Source organism: Petromyzon marinus, chromosome 75 (assembly GCF_048934315.1).
Source record: "Petromyzon marinus isolate PM22_M1 ecotype Great Lakes invasive population chromosome 75, UKy_Petmar_22M1.pri1.0, whole genome shotgun sequence".
In the NCBI taxonomy this organism is placed as follows: domain Eukaryota; kingdom Metazoa; phylum Chordata; class Hyperoartia; order Petromyzontiformes; family Petromyzontidae; genus Petromyzon; species Petromyzon marinus.
In genome coordinates, this window is record NC_133741.1 from 4,563,804 (window position 1) to 4,574,131 (window position 10,328).

The 10,328-nt window shown below is 49.4% G+C and overlaps 1 long non-coding RNA gene across 1 annotated transcript in view; it reads left to right on the plus strand.

Annotated features, from left to right (window-relative positions):
• The window catches only part of LOC142907144 (uncharacterized), an 11,932-nt gene extending 1,975 nt beyond the window's left edge, over positions 1-9,957 (plus strand). The window contains exons 2-3 of the long non-coding RNA XR_012930840.1: positions 1-2,662; positions 2,737-9,957. The exon at positions 1-2,662 is cut by the window's left edge and continues 637 nt beyond it. This is a non-coding gene — a long non-coding RNA (uncharacterized LOC142907144). The remainder of the gene's footprint in view (positions 2,663-2,736) is intronic.
• Positions 9,958-10,328: the final 371 nt, after the last annotated feature.

The window sequence follows — 10,328 nt, forward strand, 5'->3', positions numbered from 1 at the left end:
GTAACACTCACAGGTAACACTCACAGGTAACACTCACAGGTAACACTCCTCACACTCACAGGTAACACTCACAGGTAACACTCCTCACACTCACAGGTAACACTCACAGGTAACACTCACAGGTAACACTCCTCACACTCACAGGTAACACTCACAGGTAACACTCACAGGTAACACTCACAGGTAACACTCCTCACACTCATAGGTAACACTCACAGGTAACACTCACAGGTAACACTCACAGGTAACACTCCTCACACTCACAGGTAACACTCACAGGTAACACTCCTCACACTCACAGGTAACACTCACAGGTAACACTCACAGGTAACACTCCTCACACTCACAGGTAACACTCACAGGTAACACTCCTCACACTCACAGGTAACACTCACAGGTAACACTCACAGGTAACACTCACAGGTAACACTCCTCACACTCACAGGTAACACTCACAGGTAACACTCACAGGTAACACTCACAGGTAACACTCACAGGTAACACTCCTAACACTCATAGGTAACACTCACAGGTAACACTCACAGGTAACACTCCTCACACTCACAGGTAACACTCACAGGTAACACTCACAGGTAACACTCACAGGTAACACTCCTCACACTCACAGGTAACACTCACAGGTAACACTCACAGGTAACACTCACAGGTAACACTCCTCACACTCACAGGTAACACTCACAGGTAACACTCACAGGTAACACTCACAGGTAACACTCCTCACACTCACAGGTAACACTCACAGGTAACACTCACAGGTAACACTCACAGGTAACACTCCTCACACTCACAGGTAACACTCACAGGTAACACTCACAGGTAACACTCACAGGTAACACTCCTCACACTCACAGGTAACACTCACAGGTAACACTCACAGGTAACACTCACAGGTAACACTCCTCACACTCACAGGTAACACTCACAGGTAACACTCACAGGTAACACTCACAGGTAACACTCCTCACACTCACAGGTAACACTCACAGGTAACACTCACAGGTAACACTCACAGGTAACACTCCTCACACTCACAGGTAACACTCACAGGTAACACTCACAGGTAACACTCACAGGTAACACTCCTCACACTCACAGGTAACACTCACAGGTAACACTCCTCACACTCACAGGTAACACTCACAGGTAACACTCACAGGTAACACTTACAGGTAACACTCCTCACACTCACAGGTAACACTCACAGGTAACACTCACAGGTAACACTCACAGGTAACACTCACAGGTAACACTCCTCACACTCACAGGTAACACTCACAGGTAACACTCACAGGTAACACTCACAGGTAACACTCCTCACACTCACAGGTAACACTCACAGGTAACACTCACAGGTAACACTCCTCACACTCACAGGTAACACTCACAGGTAACACTCACAGTTAACACTCCTCACACTCACAGGTAACACTCACAGGTAACACTCACAGGTAACACTCACAGGTAACACTCCTCACACTCACAGGTAACACTCACAGGTAACACTCACAGGTAACACTCACAGGTAACACTCCTCACACTCACCGGTAACACTCACAGGTAACACTCACAGGTAACACTCACAGGTAACACTCCTCACACTCACAGGTAACACTCACAGGTAACACTCACAGGTAACACTCACAGGTAACACTCACAGGTAACACTCCTCACACTCACAGGTAACACTCACAGGTAACACTCACAGGTAACACTCCTCACACTCACAGGTAACACTCACAGGTAACACTCACAGGTAACACTCACAGGTAACACTCCTCACACTCACAGGTAACACTCCTCACACTCACAGGTAACACTCACAGGTAACACTCACAGGTAACACTCACAGGTAACACTCCTCACACTCACAGGTAACACTCACAGGTAACACTCACAGGTAACACTCCTCACACTCACAGGTAACACTCACAGGTAACACTCACAGGTAACACTCCTCACACTCACAGGTAACACTCACAGGTAACACTCCTCACACTCCTCACACTCACAGGTAACACTCACAGGTAACACTCACAGGTAACACTCCTCACACTCACAGGTAACACTCCTCACACTCACAGGTAACACTCCTCACACTCACAGGTAACACTCACAGGTAACACTCCTCACACTCACAGGTAACACTCACAGGTAACACTCCTCACACTCCTCACACTCACAGGTAACACTCACAGGTAACACTCACAGGTAACACTCACAGGTAACACTCCTCACACTCACAGGTAACACTCCTCACACTCCTCACACTCACAGGTAACACTCACAGGTAACACTCCTCACACTCACAGGTAACACTCACAGGTAACACTCCTCACACTCACAGGTAACACTCACAGGTAACACTCACAGGTAACACTCCTCACACTCACAGGTAACACTCACAGGTAACACTCACAGGTAACACTCCTCACACTCACAGGTAACACTCCTCACACTCACAGGTAACACTCACAGGTAACACTCACAGGTAACACTCCTCACACTCACAGGTAACACTCACAGGTAACACTCCTCACACTCACAGGTAACACTCACAGGTAACACTCACAGGTAACACTCACAGGTAACACTCCTCACACTCACAGGTAACACTCACAGGTAACACTCCTCACACTCACAGGTAACACTCCTCACACTCACAGGTAATACTCACAGGTAACACTCACAGGTAACACTCACAGGTAACACTCAAAGGTAACACTCCTCACACTCACAGGTAACACTCCTCACACTCACAGGTAACACTCACAGGTAACACTCACAGGTAACACTCACAGGTAACACTCCTCACACTCACAGGTAACACTCACAGGTAACACTCACAGGTAACACTCACAGGTAACACTCCTCACACTCACAGGTAACACTCACAGGTAACACTCACAGGTAACACTCACAGGTAACACTCACAGGTAACACTCCTCACACTCACAGGTAACACTCACAGGTAACACTCACAGGTAACACTCACAGGTAACACTCCTCACACTCACAGGTAACACTCACAGGTAACACTCACAGGTAACACTCCTCACACTCACAGGTAACACTCACAGGTAACACTCACAGGTAACACTCACAGGTAACACTCCTCACACTCACAGGTAACACTCACAGGTAACACTCACAGGTAACACTCCTCACACTCACAGGTAACACTCACAGGTAACACTCCTCACACTCACAGGTAACACTCACAGGTAACACTCACAGGTAACACTCCTCACACTCACAGGTAACACTCACAGGTAACACTCACAGGTAACACTCACAGGTAACACTCCTCACACTCATAGGTAACACTCACAGGTAACACTCACAGGTAACACTCCTCACACTCACAGGTAACACTCACAGGTAACACTCACAGGTAACACTCACAGGTAACACTCCTCACACTCATAGGTAACACTCACAGGTAACACTCACAGGTAACACTCCTCACACTCACAGGTAACACTCACAGGTAACACTCACAGGTAACACTCACAGGTAACACTCCTCACACTCATAGGTAACACTCACAGGTAACACTCACAGGTAACACTCCTCACACTCACAGGTAACACTCACAGGTAACACTCCTCACACTCACAGGTAACACTCACAGGTAACACTCACAGGTAACACTCCTCACACTCACAGGTAACACTCACAGGTAACACTCACAGGTAACACTCACAGGTAACACTCCTCACACTCACAGGTAACACTCACAGGTAACACTCACAGGTAACACTCACAGGTAACACTCCTCACACTCACAGGTAACACTCACAGGTAACACTCACAGGTAACACTCACAGGTAACACTCCTCACACTCACAGGTAACACTCACAGGTAACACTCACAGGTAACACTCACAGGTAACACTCCTCACACTCACAGGTAACACTCACAGGTAACACTCCTCACACTCACAGGTAACACTCACAGGTAACACTCACAGGTAACACTCACAGGTAACACTCCTCACACTCACAGGTAACACTCACAGGTAACACTCACAGGTAACACTCACAGGTAACACTCCTCACACTCACAGGTAACACTCACAGGTAACACTCCTCACACTCACAGGTAACACTCACAGGTAACACTCACAGGTAACACTCACAGGTAACACTCCTCACACTCACAGGTAACACTCACAGGTAACACTCACAGGTAACACTCACAGGTAACACTCCTCACACTCACAGGTAACACTCACAGGTAACACTCACAGGTAACACTCACAGGTAACACTCACAGGTAACACTCCTCACACTCACAGGTAACACTCACAGGTAACACTCCTCACACTCACAGGTAACACTCACAGGTAACACTCACAGGTAACACTCACAGGTAACACTCCTCACACTCACAGGTAACACTCACAGGTAACACTCACAGGTAACACTCACAGGTAACACTCCTCACACTCACAGGTAACACTCACAGGTAACACTCCTCACACTCACAGGTAACACTCACAGGTAACACTCACAGGTAACACTCACAGGTAACACTCCTCACACTCACAGGTAACACTCACAGGTAACACTCACAGGTAACACTCACAGGTAACACTCCTCACACTCACAGGTAACACTCACAGGTAACACTCACAGGTAACACTCACAGGTAACACTCACAGGTAACACTCCTCACACTCACAGGTAACACTCACAGGTAACACTCCTCACACTCACAGGTAACACTCACAGGTAACACTCACAGGTAACACTCACAGGTAACACTCCTCACACTCACAGGTAACACTCACAGGTAACACTCACAGGTAACACTCACAGGTAACACTCACAGGTAACACTCCTCACACTCACAGGTAACACTCACAGGTAACACTCACAGGTAACACTCACAGGTAACACTCCTCACACTCACAGGTAACACTCACAGGTAACACTCACAGGTAACACTCCTCACACTCACAGGTAACACTCACAGGTAACACTCACAGTTAACACTCCTCACACTCACAGGTAACACTCACAGGTAACACTCACAGGTAACACTCACAGGTAACACTCCTCACACTCACAGGTAACACTCACAGGTAACACTCACAGGTAACACTCACAGGTAACACTCCTCACACTCACAGGTAACACTCACAGGTAACACTCACAGGTAACACTCACAGGTAACACTCACAGGTAACACTCCTCACACTCACAGGTAACACTCACAGGTAACACTCACAGGTAACACTCACAGGTAACACTCCTCACACTCACAGGTAACACTCACAGGTAACACTCACAGGTAACACTCCTCACACTCACAGGTAACACTCACAGGTAACACTCACAGGTAACACTCACAGGTAACACTCCTCACACTCACAGGTAACACTCACAGGTAACACTCACAGGTAACACTCACAGGTAACACTCCTCACACTCCTCACACTCACAGGTAACACTCACAGGTAACACTCACAGGTAACACTCACAGGTAACACTCCTCACACTCACAGGTAACACTCCTCACACTCCTCACACTCACAGGTAACACTCCTCACACTCACAGGTAACACTCCTCACACTCACCGGTAACACTCCTCACACTCACCGGTAACACTCCTCACCAGTTACACTCCTCACACTCTTCACACTCCTCACCATCCTCACCAGTAATACTCCTCACGCTCACCGGTAACACTCCTCACCAGTAACACTCCTCACCACCAGTTGCACTCCTCACACTCCTCACCAGTAACACTCCTCACACTCCTCACCATCCTCACCAGTTACACTCCTCACGCTCACCGGTAACACTCCTCACCAGTAACACTCTTCACACTCCTCACCATCCTCACCAGTAACACTCCTCACCAGTAACACTCCTCACACTCCTCACCAGTTACACTCCTCACCATCAGTAACACTCCTCACACTCCTCACCAGTTACACTCCTCACCAGTAACACTCCTCACCAGTTACACTCACCACACTCCTCACCAGTTACACTCCTCACCATCCTCACCAGTAAAACTCCTCACACTCCTCACCAGTTACACTCCTCACCAGTTACACTCACCAAGCTCACCGGTAACACTCCTCACACTCCTAACCAGTAACACTCCTCACCAGTAACACTCACCACACTCCTCACCATCAGTAACACTCCTCACGCTCCTCACCAGTAACACTCCTCACACTCCTCACCAGTTACACTCCTCACCAGTTACACTCACCACACTCCTCACCAGTAACACTCCTCACCAGTTACACTCACCAAGCTCACCAGTAACACTCCTCACACTCCTAACCAGTAACACTCCTCACCAGTAACACTCACCACACTCCTCACCAGTAACACTCCTCACCAGTTACACTCACCACACTCCTCACCAGTTACACTCCTCACACTCCTCACCAGTAACATTCCTCACCAGTAACACTCACCACACTCCTCACCAGTAACACTCCTCACACTCCTCACCAGTTACACTCACCACACTCCTCACCAGTAACACTCCTCACACTCCTCACCAGTTACACTCCTCACCAGTTACACTCACCACACTCCTCACCAGTAACACTCCTCACCAGTTACACTCACCACACTCCTCACCAGTAACACTCCTCACCAGTTACACTCACCACACTCCTCACCAGTAACACTCCTCACCAGTTACACTCACCACACTCCTCACCAGTTACACTCACCACACTCCTCACCAGTTACACTCCTCACACTCCTCACCAGTAACACTCCTCACCAGTTACACTCCTCACACTCCTCACCAGTTACACTCCTCACCAGTTACACTCACCACACTCCTCACCAGTAACACTCCTCACCAGTAACACTCACCACACTCCTCACCAGTAACACTCCTCACACTCCTCACCAGTTACACTCACCACACTCCTCACCAGTAACACTCCTCACACTCCTCACCAGTTACACTCCTCACCAGTTACACTCACCACACTCCTCACCAGTAACACTCCTCACCAGTTACACTCACCACACTCCTCACCAGTAACACTCCTCACCAGTTACACTCCTCACACTCCTCACCAGTAACACTCCTCACCAGTTACACTCACCACACTCCTCACCAGTAACACTCACCACACTCCTCACCAGTTACACTCCTCACACTCCTCACCAGTTACACTCACCACACTCCTCACCAGTAACACTCCTCACACTCCTCACCAGTTACACTCCTCACCAGTTACACTCACCACACTCCTCACCAGTAACACTCCTCACCAGTTACACTCACCACACTCCTCACCAGTAACACTCCTCACCAGTTACACTCCTCACACTCCTCACCAGTAACACTCCTCACCAGTTACACTCACCACACTCCTCACCAGTAACACTCACCACACTCCTCACCAGTAACACTCCTCACCAGTTACACTCACCACACTCCTCACCAGTTACACTCCTCACCAGTTACACTCACCACACTCCTCACCAGTAACACTCCTCACCAGTTACACTCACCACACTCCTCACCAGTTACACTCACCACACTCCTCACCAGTAACACTCCTCACCAGTTACACTCACCACACTCCTCACCAGTTACACTCACCACACTCCTCACCAGTAACACTCCTCACCACCAGTTGCACTCCTCACACTCCTCACCAGTAACACTCCTCACACTCCTCACCATCCTCACCAGTTACACTCCTCACGCTCACCGGTAACACTCCTCACCAGTAACACTCTTCACACTCCTCACCATCCTCACCAGTAACACTCCTCACCAGTAACACTCCTCACACTCCTCACCAGTTACACTCCTCACCATCAGTAACACTCCTCACACTCCTCACCAGTTACACTCCTCACCAGTAACACTCCTCACCAGTTACACTCACCACACTCCTCACCAGTTACACTCCTCACCATCCTCACCAGTAAAACTCCTCACACTCCTCACCAGTTACACTCCTCACCAGTTACACTCACCAAGCTCACCGGTAACACTCCTCACACTCCTAACCAGTAACACTCCTCACCAGTAACACTCACCACACTCCTCACCATCAGTAACACTCCTCACGCTCCTCACCAGTAACACTCCTCACACTCCTCACCAGTTACACTCCTCACCAGTTACACTCACCACACTCCTCACCAGTAACACTCCTCACCAGTTACACTCACCAAGCTCACCAGTAACACTCCTCACACTCCTAACCAGTAACACTCCTCACCAGTAACACTCACCACACTCCTCACCAGTAACACTCCTCACCAGTTACACTCACCACACTCCTCACCAGTTACACTCCTCACACTCCTCACCAGTAACATTCCTCACCAGTAACACTCACCACACTCCTCACCAGTAACACTCCTCACACTCCTCACCAGTTACACTCACCACACTCCTCACCAGTAACACTCCTCACACTCCTCACCAGTTACACTCCTCACCAGTTACACTCACCACACTCCTCACCAGTAACACTCCTCACCAGTTACACTCACCACACTCCTCACCAGTAACACTCCTCACCAGTTACACTCACCACACTCCTCACCAGTAACACTCCTCACCAGTTACACTCACCACACTCCTCACCAGTTACACTCACCACACTCCTCACCAGTTACACTCCTCACCAGTTACACTCCTCACACTCCTCACCAGTAACACTCCTCACCAGTTACACTCCTCACACTCCTCACCAGTTACACTCCTCACCAGTTACACTCACCACACTCCTCACCAGTAACACTCCTCACCAGTAACACTCACCACACTCCTCACCAGTAACACTCCTCACACTCCTCACCAGTTACACTCACCACACTCCTCACCAGTAACACTCCTCACACTCCTCACCAGTTACACTCCTCACCAGTTACACTCACCACACTCCTCACCAGTAACACTCCTCACCAGTTACACTCACCACACTCCTCACCAGTAACACTCCTCACCAGTTACACTCACCACACTCCTCACCAGTAACACTCCTCACCAGTTACACTCACCACACTCCTCACCAGTTACACTCACCACACTCCTCACCAGTTACACTCCTCACCAGTTACACTCCTCACACTCCTCACCAGTAACACTCCTCACCAGTTACACTCCTCACACTCCTCACCAGTTACACTCCTCACCAGTTACACTCACCACACTCCTCACCAGTAACACTCCTCACCAGTTACACTCACCACACTCCTCACCAGTTACACTCCTCACCAGTTACACTCACCACACTCCTCACCAGTAACACTCCTCACAATCCTCACCAGTAACACTCACCACACTCCTCACCAGTTACACTCCTCACCAGTTACACTCACCACACTCCTCACCAGTAACACTCCTCACCAGTTACACTCACCACACTCCTCACCAGTTACACTCACCACACTCCTCACCAGTAACACTCCTCACCAGTTACACTCACCACACTCCTCACCAGTTACACTCACCACACTCCTCACCAGTAACACTCCTCACCAGTTACACTCACCACACTCCTCACCAGTAACACTCCTCACCAGTTACACTCCTCACACTCCTCACCAGTAACACTCCTCACACTCCTCACCAGTTACACTCCTCACCAGTTACACTCACCACACTCCTCACCAGTAACACTCACCACACTCCTCACCAGTAACACTCTCCACACTCCTCACCAGTAACACTCCTCACCAGTTACACTCCTCACACTCCTCACCAGTAACACTCCTCACACTCCTCACCAGTTACACTCCTCACCAGTTACACTCACCACACTCCTCACCAGTTACACTCACCACACTCCTCACCAGTAACACTCACCACACTCCTCACCAGTAACACTCTCCACACTCCTCACCAGTAACACTCCTCACCAGTTACACTCTCCACACTCCTCACCAGTAACACTCCTCACCAGTAACACTCCTCACACTCCTCACCAGTAACACTCCTCACCAGTTACACTCACCACACTCCTCACCAGTAACACTCCTCACCAGTAACACTCCTCACACTCCTCACCAGTAACACTCCTCACCAGTAACACTCTCCACACTCCTCACCAGTAACACTCCTCACCAGTTACACTCACCACACTCCTCACCAGTTACACTCCTCACACTCCTCACCAGGTACACTCACCACACTCCTCACCAGTAACACTCCTCACCAGTAACACTCACCACACTCCTCACCAGTAACACTCCTCACCAGTAACACTCCTCACACTCCTCACCAGTTACACTCACCACACTCCTCACCAGTAACACTCCTCACCAATTACACTCACCACACTCCTCACCAGTA